General features: G+C 36.1%; 1 long non-coding RNA gene across 1 annotated transcript in view; it reads right to left on the reverse strand.

The window, feature by feature from the left end:
* LOC126162068 (uncharacterized) overlaps positions 1-1,964 on the reverse strand; it is a 29,188-nt gene extending 27,224 nt beyond the window's left edge. Inside the window, exon 1 of the long non-coding RNA XR_007535015.1 lies at positions 1,504-1,964. This is a non-coding gene — a long non-coding RNA (uncharacterized LOC126162068). The remainder of the gene's footprint in view (positions 1-1,503) is intronic.
* Between the last annotated feature and the right edge of the window lie 11,967 nt (positions 1,965-13,931).

Below are 13,931 nucleotides of genomic sequence, written 5' to 3' on the forward strand. Positions count from 1 at the left end.
ATGAACCATTTGTTTTCTTTTAGAGGCAGTGACACTCAGTACAACAACATTTTAAAGGATGGGAGCCTTTTCAAAAATAATTACACATACATTTACAAATATTCCATATTTAGAATAAATGTTTCCCTTCTTAGTGCAATCTTTCTAGAGGACTGTCAGCCAATTTTATTTTTAAATACTGTACCATCACTTATGATCTCTTTTGGTCCAAGTTTTCCAACTAACGTAGAAACTGCTTGAATGCAAGACACAACAGACTTAATAGTTTATTTTCACTCTCTGAAAAAAGAAAACCGTGATGCTGTTTTCTGTCACAGTGAGAAGAAAAGTTTACTACTCATTGTTTTAGTAACTGAAGCATCAAACACAAAAACTTTTTCTTTACCGGTACTGCAACCGTTTATTTACTTATCAACATCAAGTGTCATTTATACAAACTCTTCTACACAATTGAGCATGGGTACATTCCCTTGTTTCTTTTACAGTATTGCTATCACCTTGGTGTAATAGCAACTGGCTCCCAACAGGAATCCTAACCAAGTCCCATCAGTAATCACAATAATATTGTCACATGCTTGCTATTCAATGTTCTATATTATAGAGCTGTATTAATCCGAGCTTAGTAATGATTTTCATGGGCGGAAACAAGTCATACAATTTTATTACTTATTTGCCCTTGATATTTAAAAAAAAGGAGATCCACCTGTAGAATAACACAATATAAAACCTTCAAACAGCAAAATGTTGGAGATTCGTATTATTTTAATATGGTTCATACAATGAGTACCGGTACCACAATATGCACGAAACTGTATTGTAGTTTGGTTTGTAGATGAAAACACTCTCTAGTTGTTTTTTTTTTTTTTTTTACTGAACATTCAAGAGTTTTTGTGAAGCAAAACTGGTAAATCCTGACTAGCTGTAGGCAGCAATATGTTTAATACATATTTTTTTGCACCTTTTAACACATCCCTAACACCAACTGGTATCATTTTAAGGCTCTGAAATTTATTGTCACCAACCATTTCCTTGAGCCGGCCTACTTGGTGGTGAGAGAACATATTTGTTGATACATAAAAATACATACATCAAAAACTTTTCAAATTATTGTTTCAGAGAGGCAACTTCAACATCGCTGAATGCCAACTACATCCCAATACTATCACTTGCTGGTAAGTGGTAACTGTGAGGTGACGGAGTGACATATATTGAAATGCATTATCACGAAGTTGAATGTTACCGCCCACTCCATACCGCAGGCACGGACAGGATCGCTAGTTACTTGCGTATTTTTTCTAAACAAAGTGTTACAACAACGAAATAGTTGGGCATCAAACAATACTCACACGTTATCCGAGGATTGTTTTGACGTTACTGCTCTGTACTATGAATGTTACCGCCCACTCCATACCGCAGGCACGGACAGGATCGCTAGTTACTTGCGTATTTTTTCTAAACAAAGTGTTACAACAACGAAATAGTTGGGCATCAAACAATACTCACACGTTATCCGAGGATTGTTTTGACGTTACTGCTCTGTACTATAAAAGTCGCGTAATATTGTTTTACTGAATTACTGACGAATATTTGACAATAATTTTCGATGTACGTATATTATTCACTAACTGTTATACGATCAGAACGCCAACACCTTACTTTTTACTATCTGCTCTCGAGATTCAACACCACAACAAAACATACGGTTTGACAGATACACCTACGCAAGGAACAGAGCAGACCTTAACTGACATTAGCGGGAAGTCATTCATGAAAGTTTCGCCTGCAGATATTTCGATTTCTTCCGCAATTACTAAACGGATGTCAAATATCTGGTATCATATTACCGTTTCTGACCCAAAATAATCAACAAAATTATGAAGACAATATGTTGTCGTCGCCATGTTTATTGATTTTCTTGGAGCAACAGGGGAAGAATCGTAATCTACAAGTGGGAACTTCGATGTATTCTCGATGCCCATAAGGAATGAAACTACGATGTATTAAAGCATCCGTTGAAGAGATCCAAACGAATGCTCTTATACGAATCATCTTTTGTTTATTTACACGTATCACCATCTGGCGATAGACGCAGTCACTACTATATTGTATGTTCGACAAATGTTATTGCTTGTTCGAAATCATAAACCTTTTATCAGCTCGTTTTTTTTTTTTTTTTTTGTTTTTGTTACTTCTAAAGTAATGATGAAGGATATGTACTTGGCCCGGTTCTGAACAGTCTTCTTATAAATTAAATATCAGTCAGTGACACGGATAAAAAAAAATGTTTATGCTGGTGACACGCCAGAATGTGGAATAAAATCCGGAAACAGTCGAAAGAAGGATGTTTATGTACACAAATGACACAGTACAGTGGCTCATACATATTGACTTAATTATAAATCTAAAAAAGACAGTGTTCACGGTGTTCAGGAATAGAAAAAAGGGAGATCACATAGAGATGTTCATAGATGAAACAAGGTTGGGAGAAGTTACCTCTATAAAATTTTTGAGAATTACAGTTGTCAATAAGCTGCAATGGAGGCAACAGATAGACAATATCTGATGTAAATTAAACACCGTTATATTTATTAAGAAATGGCGTGCACATTATCCAGTATGCTAATAAGGAACCTCAGTGGCCAGTGTACCATGCTGTATTTGAGCCATGGTCTACTTACAGTATGAAATTACTATTTTAGGAAGCTCCAGTAGCAATAATACAAAAGGAATTTTTATATTGCAAAAAAGGGCATTAGGACCACTTTGAATAAAAGACTCATGTACAACTGCCTTGTGTAATCTAAAAATGTTGACCTTTCCATCCATGTACATACACAGAATAATAATTTCATTAATCAAAGTCAATATATTACTAGAAAAAAATTCAGACATTTACTCATATTATAAAAGAAATAAAAAGGCTGAGAAGCATATCACACAGACAGAGCTGCTGGAAAAAGTCCTTGATATTCAGGTGTATAACTGGTAAAGCATGTAACTAAGAGTCTACAGGACAGTATGAATAAAAGGACATTCCAGTAACTTCTAAAGGATTACTAATAGAAAAAGAATTTTGTAGTGCAGAGGAATAAGGAATTAAGATGTCTGTTATTACTTGTATGTATGTGGGGGCCTACTGTAATCAACTGAAAATATTGTACTATGATGTATGTAAATAATTTTTAGTATGTTGTTTTGTATTGTAATGTGTATGCTAAATATTTTAAGATATCAGGTTAAATTGACCTCTCTATTGGCCTATAACGAGTGCACACACTGTACATAATGTAATCGAATGGGACCAATTGAAAATCAATCATATGAACAGTTTATAAAATTATGTAAACTGGCAACAAGGAGGTTGTTGTGATAGTACTATACAAATGTATTGGATTTGTAACTATGTTACTATTCCCAACACACACATATAAAGCAACTCTTCACTACACACATTAGCAACATTGCCTAGCACTTTTGCTTTGTGTGGCAACATGCTGGAGATTCATTATGTATAGTTGCTCTTGATTTGAATTTCATTTACACACCACTGACAGTAAACACAGTGGAAGAAATGACTAAACAATATATGAAGGGCTTAGTGAAGTACAGAAGGATTATTACATGAACGATCAAATAACACACAAAAACAGGCAGCTTTATTCTCCTTTCTATGGTGTGACTGTTAGACTCAACATGTAAACATTAAAAAAAGTGTATTGTAATGAGTGTGCCACATTCCCTGTAATGAAATATCCCTTATTCAGTTACCATTTATTTTCATAGTAAATTTAGTACTCAAATACAGAGGGAGACTACCAATCATTGACATTTATTTATTTATTCATCAGGGGTTTATTTCAGTATGGCACACGTTTTATCATCACAATACAATGAGAACAGCAGAACATGCATAAAAAGGTATTGCAGTTTGCAAGTTTTTGGATCCAGTGACTCTTTCTCCTGACAGAAGGGTTGAAGGGGAAGGAAGAAGTGTGAAGTAAAAGGACTGGTGAGGTTTAGGAAAAGGGGTATAGTTCAGAAACGTTGCCCAGAACCCCAGGTCGGAGGAGACTTACCAGATGGGGGATGGGATAAGAAGGAAAGACTGATTGTTGGGGACTGCAACAAATGAGAATTTCAAACCATGTCCAGTGCAGTCCCCAACAATCAGTCTATCCTCCTCATCTCGTCCGGTAAGTCTCCCCTGACCTAGGGTTCTGGGTGACTTTTCCCAGCTCTACTTCCATTTCCTAAACCTCATCAGTCCTTTTCCTTCACCCCTATTCCTTCTCCATCAACCCTTCTGCCAGAAGAAAGAGCCACTGGCTCCAATAGCTTGAAACTGTGACACCCTTTATAAGCCTGTTCTCCTGCAGCCACTTGGCGAGTAAATTTTTTGTCCATCCAGTTACATTACATTTTCAAAAATTGATTATTTGTGTGAATATACAAGTATGTTTTATGCTGATGAAGCAGATGACTTGCCATGGCCTTGCTGAAGAGACCATCCTGACTTTTGCCTGAAATAACACAGCAAACTCCATGTTCCTGAGTATGAGGTCAGTGTCCTAACAACTGCACTACCTGGTTCGACTGGGCCCTATTGTACAATATATACAATTTGCACCAAGTAACTTATATAATATATACATCTATACAGTACTGGATATAAAATTGGCTTAATCGTACCAAGTTTATTCTTACAATGACTAAATTTATCTTACTTATGTCTATATGCCAATAATCCATTGCTACATAGGTTAATACGAAAATTTTATTTGCAGCAAAGAAAATTTATATTTAGATGTGCCGTTCGATCTTCTCCCTTACTACATTTTACAGAACGCAACTACTTCCCTGTGGAACATTGACCTTGAAACAGCAATTCCATGCGCACACAGATTAGCTCACCTCTGCTAAGAGCATTAATTAAATATTTTGTAAATGCTGGACAATGCTACATATTGTGTACATGAATTAGGTCCATCAGTTTCTCAGAAGCTCCCCGTGAAACTACTTTCCAGCAGACATAGTAGTTTGCAAGACAGTTAAGATTTCTTCCTCGTTACCTCTCTTTTGGGTACTGAGTTAAAAGAAAATGTGAAACAGAATGCAGGCTTACGGTCTAAACTTTGATGATTTTTTTTTACTCATAAAAATGTATAAGTGCACCATGGATCACCTTGAATGACAAACTAAAAAATACTGCCAAATGGCTTTTTAAAGAAAAATTTGCATTGGCTTATAGTAGATTCCACAAGTAATGCTATAATTATTTACTCAAAGTATTTCAGCTACCTATGGATGCATGAAACACCTATTATATTTGTTAAATTTTTGCGAGAAACATTCCCTCTCTAGATAACTTGCTTTCTGCTTGATAACCAGAGTATTCTTTTTCTCTGCCCATATTTATATTTTCAGTTTTTTTGATATGAACATTTGCAGACAAGACTCATATCACCATTGGTGGATTAATTTAATATTTTTTTTATGTTTAATACCTAACCTTTACATCATCTCATTAGATTACAACATTAAATTATTCTTCAGTGTTCTCTGCTATTCACATGAAAATGATAAAACAAATATAAATCCATAAAATGAATTACTGAAGCAAGGCAAGCACTGTGCTGTCAAAATGTCAAATTCCTCCCAAATTTGTTTCATTCTTTGCTACAGTTTACTCACAGCAAATATACTCCTTGTGTGTCTAGATGCTCAATAACTTTCTAAACTTGCTCATTGTACTCCAATCATTCTGCTTTCAGTTTCATTGTGTCATTCTCTATGATACCAATCCCACTACTGTAAATGTGTCATCCTAATTATCCTAGTTCACTTTGTGTTCCATTTCTTTGGATTTGTTATGATCCTCCAGTTTCAGGCCAGTTTGCCTGAAAGACACAGCATCATACCAAATTTTCATAGAAAAAATGCAGCCATCTGGAAGAAAATGTGATGATTGAGATGGAGCTACATTGTTCCAGATATTAACCAAACATTAATAAATCTACAATTGTGTATGTCATGAAAAAAGAAAAATGTGGTAGGCTTTGACCTCAGAATCATAGTTAATGAGTCACAGTTGGAGTCATACGTGGGAGGAATGATTTGTAGGAGATTGAGGTGGTATAGTGACATACAGTTGGTGCATTTGTAACAAAGCAAATGTCAGGTTTTGATTTATTGTTTAGATACCAGAAAAGTGCCTGTGAAGAAATTGCATACAAAGCGCATTTATGTTTATGATATGATGCTCAGTTGTGTAGGAAACAACATGCACTAAGTTCTACATAATACATTTATTTAATAATAGCAGATTTTTATAAGACAATAAAATGTCAAGGTTGAAGTATGCCTATGATAATATGTTTGTTAGAAGATGACTTATATATATGTAATGCTCTGATGGAAAACATTGCAACACCAAAAAATAATTAATGTATAGTAATGAAATTTGGGGAATAAATTTGTCTAGATAACATATTCAAGTGTATAACTTCACCAAGAGCTCAGGTCAATCTAAGCACCAGGTAAGCCATTGCAAATATGAAGTGCTGGTACATTAAGAAATGGTGTAGCTGCCAGACTGTTGAATGCAAGCATGCAAATGTGCATACATTCTGTTGTACAGGTGCCAGATATCAGTTTGTGAGATGGAGTTCCACACCTGTCAGTCAATAGAGATGGTTAATGCTGTTTGCGGATGACACAGGAGTTTCTATCTGATGATGTCAAGTATGCACTCGATTGGCGACAGATCTGGTGATCGAGCAGGCTAAGGCAACATGTTACCATTCTGTAGAGCACGTTTGTTTACAACAGTGGTATGTGGGTGATGGTTATCCTGTTGGAAAACACCCCCTGGAATGCTGTTCATGAATGGGATCACAACAGATCGAATCATCAAACTGATACACAATTTTGAAGTCAGGTGGAAAGCCATGAGAGTGCTCCTGCATCACAGACCGTAACTTCATGTGCAGATCCAGTGTGTATAAGATCCACGCAGGTTGTTTATGAGCCCTCAGCTGGCCTACTCCTAACCAACACACAGTCATTACTGGCACCAAGGTAGAACCAGCTTTCATCAGAAAACACAACAGACCTCAACCCTGCCATCCAGAGAGCTCTTGTTTGACACCACTGAAGTTGTGAATGGTGGTGGTTTGGGATTGGTGAAATGCACACTGTAGGGCATCTGGCTCAGTGCTTTCTTTGAAGTAACGTATTTGTAGGAGTTCATTGTGTCATTGTGGTGCAAACTGCTGCTGAAATTGCTGCTGCAGATGCAGTACAATACATCAGAGTCATATGCTGAATACACTGGTCGTCCCTCTTATTAGTGCCATGTAAACATCCAAAGCTCGGTCTTCTTTTGACTATACATTTTCGTGACCGCTGCTGCCAGCAATCATGTACAGTGGCTACATGCCTGCCAAGTCTTTCGGCAATATTGTAAAGTAATATCCAGCCTCTCATACTCCTGTTACATGACCTCATTCAAAGTCAGTGAGCTGTTGATAATGCCCTCTTTGTCCCCTTAAAGACATTTGTGACTAACATGAATTCACAATGTCCGCTCTCAAAGATTACTAAGGCTCAATATCATTACAGCGTGTATTTAAAACAAACCTGATTTTTGTACTCATAGTGGTACTACTAGCACCACTCTTATGTGACTGGTGTGAAATTTAAATAGCCATCATCTTTCAGATGAAGAAACATGCATACCAACTTTCATTTATGCCGCACAACTCTTTCTTGGTGTTACAATTTTTTCCGGCAGTGTTTATAAAAAACTTTTTAAGTTTTTTATGCCATATAAATCTGGGAGGACATTTCACTCATAAATGTTTAAAACTGATAATTATTTTCCAACAAATAATTCTTAAAAGTGGCTGGTTGCTGGAGTATTCTCCAGAAATCAAATACAAGTTTTAAATATTTTGGAATCACTGAAATTGAAGAGAATGATCATGATGGATAGAAGCTAATATCACACTACTGCAGAACCAATAAAAAGAAAGGGGGAGTGGCTATACAAAAAAATGGAGTTAAATTCCAGGTGCTTCAGGTTAATGGCTGTTGTGTTGAGGAGCTTTTTAAATGCTGTGCCACAATAGTGGAACAGGGACCACACAAGCTTGTAGTACTGACAGATAGTACTGACCTAGAACACATAAAATTGTTGATGTCTAGTTTTTGATTATTTTGCACAGTAAAATTCGCTACGAATATTGAAGAACATAGTGTGACACCTATTGACAGTATGCTGTAAAAACAAAAAGTCTGTAGTTTATATAATCATGTTGGTCAAATGTTAACAGTAAAATTTATTGACAAATTCAGTACAGATTACAGGAACAAAGTGCAGTATCACAAAATCATAAATAACAATTGATGACAGTGTTAAGAGAGAAATTATGGGAGGAGCAGTGTGGAGAAATTTATAAAGAAGGCAGTGATGACAGAAAATTAAACTGTTTCATAAAAATGTTCATACAGCACTTTGAATCATATTTTCCCTAAAACAAAATAGACAAAATTGAATGGAAGCAAGGATATGGGGCAGATAATTCCTGGAATTAAAGTATTATCTTTTGCCAGGAGAAGAGACTTCTACATAATTAAGGGAACAAACAACAGTCAAGATCTGAAATCCTATTATCATCATTACTGTCAAATCATTATCTCTGTTATTAAAAAAGCAAAGGTCATACTCCAAGAACAAGGCAAAAATTATTTGGGGCACAGATGGCAACTCCATGGGGCCTGAGGGGGCCTGAGCCCCTTCAAAAATTCGTTTGGGGGGGCGGAGCCTCCCCCCCCCCCCCCCCACCCCCCAAATAATTTAAAAAAATTATTAGTTATATTATGCTTTGTAAAATCACAAAATTATGTTGGGATTTTTTATTTTCCTTGTTTGATGATAGTTACCTTTTAAAATGCATTCAGTAATGAGTTAAAACAAATAATTATTATTGTAGTAAGCAGGTTAACTGAAAACAAGTGGTGGGAATCATGATAGTGTTACGGTACTGTGGCCACACTTAGAATTTGTCCTGGTGCGTGATCCTTCAGGTAAAGTCTGGTGCCAGCGGGCCAGCACTGCGGCAGTGGTGACATCAAAAAGACTGGTGCAGAAGCACCTGGAACCCTCCACCTCACATTGCCTTGATGCTTCGAGACATTATAACGCCGTGGCTATACAAAACCCACCCTGCTGTCACAGTCATTCAATGTGGATAGTTTCATTCAGTGCATGCTGCAGACATGTTTGGTGTTCCAACTCTAGTGTCTAGTGAGCTATTTTATATGACTATATTTTATTTGTTTACTGTAGTCTCTTAGTGTATTGTGAATTAAGTTTGCAATGGATAAATTTGATACCAAACAGGCATGCTTGGAAGTTGATGATACGGCAAGTCAACCTTCAACAATTATTGTGTCGTTAATTGCTTCATTGTCTTCAGGCGAGAGCCATTCACAGCCGAAACCTGGACAATCCGGTAAGGGAAGATCATTTAAGAAGTCTTGGTTGATCAAATATACATGGCTAGAATATGAAGCATCTACTGAAAAAGTTTTTTGCAAAACCTGCAAAGAGGCAGATGCTAAAATTCTATTACTATTTTCTTCATTGAAAGAAGATGCATTTACTCCCTTAGGGTTTTCTAACTGGAAAAAGGCTCTGGAAAAATTCATCTTCAGGAAAATACGTTTACGCATAAAGAAGGTGTTCTGAAACTAAATTCTGTCACTAACCGAAGTGTGGCCTCCCAATTGAATGAAAAGTTAGATAGTGATACAAAGAAAGGCTGTTTAGCTCTTGAGACAATTTTTACTATCGTGCAATTTCTGTGCCGACAAGGACTAGCAATTAGAGGGCACAAAGATGTAAACTCAAATTTTTTTTCAGTTGTTGGAACTCCAAAAGAATGACATACCTGCATTGAAAGATTGGTTAGGGCGTTTGGAGTATAAGTAGACGTCCCACAATATTCAAAATGAGATCATTGACCTACTAGGAAAGTCTGTGTTGAGAAAGGTACTGGCTTGAATCAAGAAGACTGAACATTTTTCTATTATGGTTGATGAAACAAGTGATTCTTTGATTCATGAATGAGTGCCATTTTGTATTCATACTGTCGATGATTCCTTAATCATCAACGAAGACTTTATCGGCTTATACAAGACCCCCAACACTGAATCACAAACTCTGTTTAGTGTTTGAAAAGACGTTTTTGCTTGTCTTGATTTGTCAATGGATAACTTAAGAGGACAGTGCTATCTATGATGGTACCTTGAATATGAGAGGTAAGTTCAAAGGACTAAAAAAGTTAGTTTTGGATATACAACCAAAAGCACGTTACGTGCACTGCACTGCTCACAGTTTAGACTTGGCAGTTGTAGACAGTTTCCGCCATCTTATGTCCATGAGGGATATTGCGGCTTTAGCCAATGGCTTAATAAAAACTTCAAGGGAATCCAAAAAAAGGATGGGACTTTTCAGAAGCATACACTGTGAAAGCACAAACAACCAAGCTGGTCTATGACCCTGTTGCCCATCTCGATGGACTATGCGAGCTTTCAGTATCTTGAGAATATTGAAAAACTTTGAAGAACTTCTGTAGTTTTTTTGAAACATTTTCTGCAGATGACAAAACAGAGGCAGATTACAAATGTGCAGGCTACCTTGAATCATTGTTACAATTGAAGACTTATTTCTTTTTATATCTTTGTTGCCATGCAATGAACCCAGTAGAGGATGTCAATGAAAAAATTCAGTGCCCTCATCTAAGTGTTGCTGATCTGGAAAAAATATATGGGGGCTTGATTTGTATATTGAATGGAAGGCGGGATAGTTTTGAACACTTTTGAGCATTGTGTTAAAAGAAAAACCTTCACAAGTCGATGATCCTTCACTTCCTTGGAATCAAAGTATACCAGAGAAGTAAGAAAACAATGAAGCCAGCTCACTGCACACTTTCAAAACACCAAAGGAATACTACAAAGCTATTTACATTGAAGTTTGTGAAACGGTGCAATCTTGCATTACTAAGCAGTATGCTTCAACTGCACTCACACAGGTCATTGCAGTTGAACAAGAGTGCTTGCTTTTAGTAAACAGAGGTGAAACAAATTTGCAAAAATCAACTAAGTTTTTCAAAAATGACCTAGACACTGAGAAACTGTGCTTACACTTGAGTATGTTAGCCGATATCGCTCTTAAAAAACATGCTTGATGTAAGAAGTACATTACACGACCCTCCAGTTGGAGAAATATTGTGTGAAGTAGTGAAGTGCATTAAGCTTCTCCAAGTAGTTCCAATCACAACAGAAACAGCAGAGTGGTCATTTAGTGCCCTTAGATTTCTGAAGTCATATCTCTGATCAACAATGGGACAGAAGCGACTGAACAACTTGGCTGTTCTTCATGCCCACAGAGATGTTTTGGATGAATTGGATATCCGACCAGTCATCAACGACTTCATATTCAATAATCCAGTCAGACAATCGACATTTCTAAAGACACTCTAGCCCTAATAATGGCATTTAGAGCAATATTAAAAATCTTTATAAAATAGAGAATTAAATACATACATAATGTTAAATTTTCAGTTTCAAAATATTAGTACTAGTTTAGTACTGTATTATCATAGCACTGTATTAGTTATTTTCAAATACTTAAATATTTTTAGGGTGTAAGACCCAATTAAATCCTGCTATTTACATACTTTTTGACTGAAAGTATTAGGCATACTGTATGAACTTTATCAACTGTATTAAAGCATTAACTTTGAGATATTATTTTTATTTAATGAACCCTGAGCCTTATTGAAAGTAAGCTTAAATTAGCTATTTCACTTATTAATCAAAGTGCTATTAGTATGCGGCAGTAATATTTTATGTTTTATTCTTTTAATGATAGTTTAGGATTTATTTAAATATAATTTCAGTCTTTTCAGAGCTATATATTCCCCACTCTGTAATAGTCTATAAGCATGATTATTACTGTAAATTAAATTAGCATTTTATGAAAATACTGTGTGTGTTTATGTTTTGTTTCTTTTTTCAAAGCCAAAAAATGTGTCAAGCTTGTTGAGTTTCCCGGAGTGTCGAGTTATTGAGAGTCCAGTTTTCAGGGTTCTAATGTTGATCATATGACTCTAAAATGCTTAAAAAATCTTTAAAACCCACTATTTTTCATCTAAAATTTACAAAATTTCCCAGGGCTGGACCCCCAGTATGGGCCCCCAATATTTTTTATATGTTGGTACTCCTGATTTGGAACGTTATTAAACAAAAAAAACTATTAATTCAAATCATACTGAGCATCCATAAAATAGCTCTGGCAGAAATGGTGACATTTTCAAAGTACTGGTAATCAAATTCAATGATTACCCCCTTACAGTGGTCACAAACTGTGCAGCAAGTAATAAACAAGCAAATACAGATGCATTAGGGGTATTTATACAGACATTAATTTTGAAAATAGAACCCCTGTGGAGATTATAAAATTCATCATGTCACTAAAAAGTATTAATTCTGTTGCCTATGATGGTGTTTCTAGCATAATATTAAAATGCTGCAATAAGACGACAGAATTGCCCTTGACATAATCAATGACATTGGGAATTTCTCCTGACAAACTTAAATATGCTGTACTAACACCCATCTAAAAAATTGGAGATAAGCAAACCACCTATAATTAAATACCTGTATCACTCATTTCAGTCTTTTAAAAAGTATTTGAGAAGCAATACAAGACCTTACAAATGAAGTGCTAGCAGAGATAAACAGAAAAATTATCCTGTTGGTAAATTCTATGACCTCGCCAAACCTTTCAACCATGTGGATCACAAAATTTTACTTAGCAAGTTGAAATCCTATAGAATTAAAGACATCCATCTTGCAGGGGTAGAATCTTAACTCCAGTGTAGAAAGCAAAGGATCTCATTAATACTCTCTATCCCAGCCATGAAAATTGGGAAACATAATATGTGGACTGCCACAGGGATCTGTACTGGGATCATTCTCATTTCTAACCTTCATAAACAATTTTCCAATGACTTTACAGGGCAGTTCAAAAACAGTAATGTTTCATGACTACACAAATATAATAATGAGGGAGCCAAACTCAACCCTAGCAAACACAGCTCAGATCATAGCCGAACAGGCATGCAAGTGGTTTACAGCTATTAGTTTAAGTCTAAACCTCATGGAGACACATTATGCAATCCCGCACAACCAATAAGCCTTTTTCAGCACCAAAGTAGACATTAATGATCATAGACTGAATGAAGTATAGTGTGAAAAATTCTTTGGGGTCCAGGTGGATAACAACTGAAAATGGAGCCAACACATGGTCAAACTAATCAGTTCAGTGTGTTATACCTTTATAAGAATCTTCCACTGTGTTGGCCTAAAGACAAAATTGTTGGCTTATTTTGTGCATATTTTCACGCCCTATTATCCTATGGAATTATCTTCTGGGACAGTGCACATAAAGTGAATAAGGTATTTTTTCAGCAGAAGTGAGCTGCAGTAATACTGTTTGAAATAGATAGATGTACATCTTGCTGAAGCCTTTTTAAGGATCTTGGAATTCTAACACTTCACTTCCCAATACATTTATGTATCATACTGTAAGACACAAACAACAGCATGACCACAATGAACCAAAGTTTATTCTTCTCCCACATACAAACAAACAACAGTTGAGAACATCAAAACAAGTATTGAACCAATCCAGGTACTGATACAATTAGTTGCAGACAATAATTATGAACACAAAATGAGGGTGAGTGCTTGCTGCAATGTGCTTATAAAGAAGAGGGCTCTGGTAGACAGTGCAGCAGATGCTGTGCTGTGTGCACAAGTCATGTAGCCCACCAAAGGTGGCCTCTGCTGGACAGCCCGTG

This window comes from Schistocerca cancellata, chromosome 2 (genome assembly GCF_023864275.1).
Source record: "Schistocerca cancellata isolate TAMUIC-IGC-003103 chromosome 2, iqSchCanc2.1, whole genome shotgun sequence".
NCBI lineage: Eukaryota > Metazoa > Arthropoda > Insecta > Orthoptera > Acrididae > Schistocerca > Schistocerca cancellata.